Raw genomic sequence first — 8008 nt, forward strand, 5'->3', positions numbered from 1 at the left:
GAGCACCCAATACAAAAATTATTTCAATATTATTCTCTTTGTCCTTCTTTTTCAGATTAGTCTTTCTTTCTTAAACAGCATCAATTATTTTACAATAGTGTTTTGCATCCTACTCTTTCTCATCTCTTTTTCAGTACTACCCTTTTCACTGCTAAATCATCAAAGACTTTTTTGTTCTTTTACCTATTGTGGCAGAGTCAGTAAACACAATCTTACAAAGAGAATTTCTAAGTGTAAGCATTTGCACTAAAAGCTTTGAATTGCTATCTTTGATAAAGCTATTTAGTCTGATTATACTGTTTTGGAATCTCATATTCAATCTCACCTCTCTGGAAAGAAAAAAAATACATATATATTTTTCAAAATAGGCTATATTGCATAGCTTAGAACTTGGGGCAATGGGGGGTGTTTGGGGGGATTAAATACTGTGTAATCCATGTAAGCAATTGTATTTCTACCCTGACATTCACACAGAAGCAACAATGCCAAATCGGAAGACAGTATCAAACTTGAAAAGTATAATAACAATTATTTCTAGGTTTAATTTGCCCATTTTTCTTTGGTGTTCTGTTCAGACAAATAGTGCAGATGATTCTCACATCAAGCATGACAGACATTTGTCAAGAGCACTGAGTAACAGATATAACAGTATTGATGGTTGCGGTTTATTTTTTAAGCAATTACTGGAAAAAAAATCCAAATCCAAACCCAGATCTCACAGAGTGCAATTGAAGTTTAGTTAATTATACTTTTGGAAATTTAGTAATATTTTTGAACTGCCATCAGTAGTCAGGAGAATGCATTTAAGTCATCAAACAGCAGAGGCCAGAAGTACAGCCTGCTATGAAGTTACACGATGTATTGATTTCGGCATTTTAGGCATGGACAGATGTTCTCTTCATAAACCTTTACAGCTGAAGAAATCGCTACCTTGGGACAGACATCCCGGCACCCACCAATTCCATCAGTGGAAAGGATTATGTGAGCCTTCTTTAATCTGCTTCAGTCAAAATCAGTCAGGTTAAGCAGCAACTGAAGTTGGGAAAGTTAATCCACTATGTTTAGGTTGAAATTAACTGTCAGGGTTTTTTTCACCTGCCATGTTCAATGGCAAGACATCCCGAGGAATTAAATATAGATACTGCCCATACTTACAAGTTAACAAAATATATTTTCTCGGTCTTGCACATCACCAGTGCAAGCCATTGAACATGCTATGAGTGTCATAATGCCCATTGATTTTCAAGAGCACCTTCTTGTTGGAGCTGAGCACCATCTAGTGAGAGTGTCAGAGGGATTTTAAAATCTGCAATAATGACTCCTTAGCCGTGCACTTATATATTCTTGGCTTTTTTAATTGTTTTAGCAATGCAATATTTTCACTCTGTTAACTTGGTATCTGGCAATCCTCTCCTTTTTTCTATATATTGATGGTTTTAAAACAACTATTTTCACTTTAATGAAAAACATGCTTTGTTTGAAATTATAGGGAAATCTGTGACAGACACTAATAAGTCTTGCCTGCAGTATTAAATCAGTAGCACGCATGCTACCTTACTATATTAAAAGGCAACTCAAGGTTTAAGTATTGTAAGCCTTACATGGTTTAATATTATGTCTCACTGCAGCTAACAAAAGCCAGAGAGCAATTTAGTAAATCCCAGCTTTTTCTTCTGTCACCTAGGTGCAACATACTCAGCCTCCTCATTGCGTGTCTTTGAAGGACTGTTGGAAGTATTAGATGGACTCTGCCAGTGCTTCAGAATATAGCATGAGCAAATCTCATAAACAATCAACAGATGATGTAAGTTGTGTTGAAATCTGGAGGTTTAGGTGTGAAAAGATTGATGTAAAAATGTATCCTGTGCCTTTCTTTGGATACTGAGCAGCCATAGCTTTTGCAGATCTGTGTGAAAACTGGAAGTGTTTGAGCACCTCTGATGAGGCAAGCCATTTTCACTTCAAAGGCTCATACTTGGACTAAGGATTTTGCTTATGCTAAGGTTCTTGTGTGCTAATGGACTAACATTTAGAGGTCAGTGTAAAGAGATCCAGACCTCTCTGAGTTCTTCTTTCAGTCTGTACAGATGTCTGGGATTGCCCTGACCAAGTTGCAGCACCTCGCGCTTGGGCTTGTTGAACTTCATTCAGTTCACAAAAGCCTGCTTATCAAGCCTGTCTGTGTCCCTTTCTTTTGTAGTAAAACAGTATCAGCCATGTGCCAGCAGCATGCCATGAGCTGGCAGCATGCAAGATATGAGCCACAAGTGATATGTCACATGCCACATACCACATGCAGTGAGTCCTATCCTATGAAGAAAGGCTGAGAGAGCTGGGCTTGTTCAGCCTGGAGAAGAGAGAAATCATTGCAGCCTTACACTGCTTGTAAGGCTTTTAAACAAGAGAGAGAGAAACTTTTTAGGTAATAGAACAAGGGGAAATAGTTTTATGCTAAAAGAGAAGAGATTTAGGTTAGTTGTTAGGAGGAAATTACTCACTCAGAAGGTGACGCAGCAGTGACACAGGCTGACCAGAGAAGCTGTGGGTGCCCCATCCCTGGAGCTGTTCATGGTTAGGTTGGGGCCCTGAGCAGCCTGAGCTGCTGGGTGGCTGTCCATGGCAGAGAGTAAGGAACTGCATGAATCTGAAGTTCCCTTCAAATCCCAAGCATTATATGATTCTATGATTCTGTGCAGCCCTTATCTCAAACTCTGGTACAAAGGTAATGGGAAGAGGAACAAAAAGGAAGAGAAAATGGAGTTTAGACTCGATACCACTGGTCACATATTGTATGCTGTCCCAAGCACAGTCTGACTTTCTTGGAAACTAAATAAGGCAATTTGACCTGCAACTGCACACATGCTTTGCTTTCAGAAGTTGTGTATGGAGTTCCCCAAAACTCTTCTAGGTTAAATGCCAAACATTAGAGAAAGTTTAAAGAAGAGTCAGCACTTGGAAGATCACAACAGGGTCGAAATCCAGGCCTACCCAGACCTGTTCAAAGTCTTTAGTTTAGCTTATATATAGAAACTAGTAACAAAAATATCTGTGTTTGGATTCTGCTTGGTACAAAATTTCAACTTGCCTGCCTTTACTTAAACTCTTAAGAATGCAGAAACAAGAATAAGAGAGAATTTTGAAAAGGTGCTACTGTATATATCCCGAGATTAGCAGTGTAACTTCAATGTAATTAATTTTAGACAAATTTCCAACAATGGAGAATATTGTCCTGAAAACATGAAGTGCATCCTTACCAGTGCAGAGCAGAATGCAAGGGTCACCTCCCCTTAGCCTGCTGGCAAAGCTGACATCTTTCATAAAGATTGACAACACTTTCTCTATTAAAAAAATAATAATTTTAATAAGAATGTATTTGCCCTTACCAGACCATGCATTTTCAGCTCTGACAGTTTCTCCCAAACCACACAAGTTATTATTTACAGTTTTCAGCTTTTGGACATTCAACATTGCAGCTGAATAAATAAGTTATGTGACATTTTTTCCTGTACCAGTTCAGAAGGCTCAAATGTGTAAAACCTCAGAAGGCATAAATAGATGATGGAAACTGAAAAGATTTCAAGATGACTATATATCTGAAACTTTCTGTTATCAACTTGTATGTGATGTTTATGAAAATCTCATATGAACAAATGATATCAGTTTTATATGACCCATTGACCCATTCTGTTAAAATCTGTGAAAATCTGAATATTGTTTCATAGGTAAAACTGAAAACTTCCAAGTATTTATTTTCCCATTGTAAAACGATGCTCTGCTGGCTTTGGCATTCAGCTCTTATTTCCTACTATTTTTCTACATCCAGTGTGCCAGAATGTGCTCTTTTCAGGTGATGTCTACTCCTGTCTGTTGAGGACTTTCATTTTTGTTGCCATAATTAACTATTCATTGACACAGAGATTAGGAGTTGCTTCTCCCCAAATTACAGAACCACCCATAGAACAATCTCTAAGCTGCAAAGTCAGCTTCCATACAGTTCATAAAGCTTTACCTCTTGAGTTACAGCTCCAGCAGGAGAGATTAAGAGACTATCTGGGCAGTGTGATGAGTGGAAAGCTCTTCAACCATGTGGCAAATCTACTGTCAATCCCCCTGTTTGATGAGTATTTGCTTCTAAAAAGATGTAGCACCTTTTCATGGCTTCTCTGGAACCAGTTAGGTTCAATCAGGGATGAATTTAGAGCAGAAATTTTCCCATCATGTTATACTTACGTATGTATTTTAGAATACTAACTGCTAAATGGACTTGAATATAAATGAACTGTCACTGTGGGAGAATAGTTGAAATAATCTTGGATGTACAGATAATATTGTCTCAACTGTGAACCCTGCTTTAGAATCTCATTTCAGTCTGTACCTAAAAATATATATGTCAAAAGAAAATATCCTGAATGCCATCTACAAACTATAACATGGCACAAAAAAGCCATCTTTCTATATGATAGAGCTACTTCTAATTTTCCCATTAGACCAGACGACATCATAAAGAATATCTGCCAACAACGTGATATAAAACTGTACCATGCATCATGAAAAATAATTGCAATTCAATTACTCCTGAATTATAAAACCGTTAAATAGGTGCAATAAGACAAGAGTCTCACAACATATGAAAAACTGCTTAGTATAGATAATTATATATGTTTGAACAAAACCCCCAAAAATAAAAAATCTGCAGTTTGAGGGAACAGGGTAATCAAGCCAAAATAATTTTCATTTAAAGCAAAGGTTTGAAGATCAGCAATTTTAAAACCACTACCTTGGAAAAAAAATACAGAAGTAAATTAGGAAATCTTTCTCTCTAATTATTGGTAGAGGGCATACTCAAGAACAAGACAAAAAAATACTTTCTTGCCTCTGTCTCCTTAGAGATACCGCCTTAGATTTTGCTTTAGCAAAATATTCAGTTTCACTGCTTAAAATCATCTTGTACAACAGCCTCACTGAAATCAGTCACAAGTCACAAGCAGCAGGTTGCTCAGCACTGTGTCACATTGGATTTTGCAGATCTCCAAGGATGGGGACCCCACAACCATTCTGATCACCCTCTTCAGCATTTGAAAACCACAGTTTTTTACTCACCATCTTTTTTAGTCCCCCCACATCACATACTTATGTACATTGATCAGAACCTCCTGAGCCTTCTCCAAGCTGAGCAGTGTCAGCTACCTCAGTCTGTCCTGAAGGAAAATGCTCCAGACCCTTCATCATTTTCATGACCTTCTATTGGGTTCACTCCAGTATGTCCACTCTTGTACTTTCCTGAATGTGTGCTTCCTTAGGTACTTAAATGATGCACCTTGTCACCTGTTTTTCTACTCCTGCATCTTGGGCTTAGTAGTGTCTAAAATATATATATAAAGATAAAAAATATAAAAATATTTATATATACATAATAGAAAAAATATAATAATATTCTGTCTTTTTGTAATGCTGTGCATCTGAATTAGAGCACCATTGTATAGTTTAGTGAATTAAACCCTCAGTGAACTAATTCAAGCTATTTCTATTTTCAAGATGGAGAGAGAAAGATCCCAGCAAACTAACATGGTTTGCACACAACTGCAAAGGCAGTCTGGCAGCTCTATGTGTTAGCCACACTGTGCTTGAAATGGGGAAGGAGAGAGGAAAAAAAACACCAGGGAAGAAGTAGGATTCAGGGAGAAATGGCTACAGCATTCTTTCATAGGACAAGTCAAGAACAGAAAGACCTTTGCATCTAAGGTCTTTGCTACTGTCTGAATTAAGAAAAAAAGTGGCTTTCCCACAACCTATTAAATTATGTCTACCAGAGAAAAAACTAACAGACACAATTCTTAAAATACAGCTATTCTCTACATTAAATCTTTCAGCTTGGTCTTGCCCCTTCACAGTCAGAACGAGACAGTGGCTGTGACATCTGTCCCACAGCAAGACAGAACTGGGCAAAGGCTCCCAGGTGCCTCTGGTTAAAGCATAGAAAAAAATCACAGGAATACTTAGTAAAGAGAAAAACTATCCAAATTTGATGTGATCAAAACCATATAGCCAGAAGTTCTGAAATAATTATTTACATAATCAAAAATTTTAATACCTATTTCCTATACGCTCTTCTTCAGCCTTCAAAGTGTACTTGCACAGCATATAGCAGATCTTTATAAAACACAGAATAGTTTTATTAGATTTGCTATTCTAACAGATTACACAAATAAGCCTTCTCAACCTCCTCTCTGATGACTGCATTTCACTTTCTTAATTGATCTTTTACATCATTTACAGAGTACTTGGATTTTGTTTGTATTTGTTCTTCTGGTATGTAGTCAAACAAAAATGCAGGCAAAATTTATCCTACATTTTTAGTGATGCTTACAAAGTTCTTCAGAAGCATCAGGTACAGGCTTCAAATGCCATGAACTACAAGACAAAACATGACCATCATGATCTATAATTGATTCTAGTTCATCTCAGTTCTGATTGAAGGCCATCCTCACAGAAATCTCTCAAATAGTTGTCTGAGTTAAGACTGTAAACAGAAATTGTTTTCCAGTCTTCTCCAGGAAACAACATACTGTTCAAAGTGACAAAAACATAGGAAGAAAGAAAAAGTCAGAGAAAGACAAAGTTCATATTGAAATTAAATCTGATCTTTTAATTCTCACTTTATGTAGTCCTACTACCTCTTTTATTAAGAGTAGGCCAAGAGAATACCAGATGATTAAAGAACAACTCAATTAAAACTATGTCATGTAGTGCTCTCATAGGCCACCTATATCTGCTGCAGATGTGATTAAATAATAAATCAAGAAAGACCACAGTGTTTTGTAAAGTCATAGCACCAAGGACTGTAACTCATTTACGAATTGTAATTTCTCTCTATCAGGACCACCACATCTTTAACAGCCACATGTAAAGGCAATTCAGAATAAATAACAATGACAACACTCACCACTGCCTCCTTTGAGTGATATATATAAGGCTCAGCCAATCCTTTCATTTCCTTTGTTTGTTACCCAATGTTAGTGTGAATGAAACCACATGAAGACTAAGACACAGATATTTTAGCTAGTAACCTTGCCGTTTCTAGTGTATGTCTTCCATGGTATGATTCACTTTGAATTATTAGCACCTATGAGAACAGGTAAACTTCGTGTTTTCTAAGGAGCAAAATTGCTTGTAGAAAACCAGGATATTTTATACTAAAGTATCTCTAGTAATAGGAGTGTGGTTTTCCTGGTATTTTCTATCTGATTTTAGTATTGTCTTAAAGATAATTTTTCCTTAAAAAATAAAATAAGATTATAACATTTTCTTTCTAAACAGTTACATGGTTGCATCTTCATGCAATGGAAAGTTTTTGTGCCTTTTAGTCTAAAAGCAGTCATAGCTTATGTTTGGATTTGGAGTTGGCTTCATTAGCCTTTGGTGAGCTAAGCTGAGTTGCAGATAATTTCTAAGTTGGATTTCTCAGCTGGGTTTGTCCTAATGAAAATCATTAATGGCTACTGTAGGTGAAAAGACAGAAGCAGTTCTTACATTTTACTCATCATGGCTGTTTTCATCCTCATTTGGGCATCTCTAACAAAGATTTCTTTAGTGTTTGAATTCTGGCTTTAGATTTTTTCTAGACAAAAAAAATTGTATTTTAAAATTTCTTTAGGGAATAGAGTTTTGCTATGTAGATCCAAGTTTCAAATTTTCAAGGCTTTGTGTTTAAGTCAGGTGATTTAGAAACAAGACAAAGTGGTTAACTAGAACTTGGCAGCAGCATTCAAAGATTTTATTTGGAGGTGATCTTGGAATCTGTCATTATCAATACTGGTTATATACTATTGTGCATCAGTTTGGGGATGTAGAAGTCTTAATAGACTTGAGGAAATAAGTTGTAAGTAGTTATATAGATGTAGAAAAATACAGCATGAAAAATGCTAAGGCATTGAGAGATTTTTTTTTTTTTTTAAAGAAGCATACCTGTTTTACCACTGCTTTGCAACATGCGTATGCATTTATGTTT

This window comes from Cyrtonyx montezumae, unplaced genomic scaffold (assembly GCF_038088225.1).
Source record: "Cyrtonyx montezumae isolate F1298 unplaced genomic scaffold, pur_monq_1.0 scaffold_3, whole genome shotgun sequence".
Classification (NCBI taxonomy): Eukaryota; Metazoa; Chordata; class Aves; order Galliformes; family Odontophoridae; genus Cyrtonyx; species Cyrtonyx montezumae.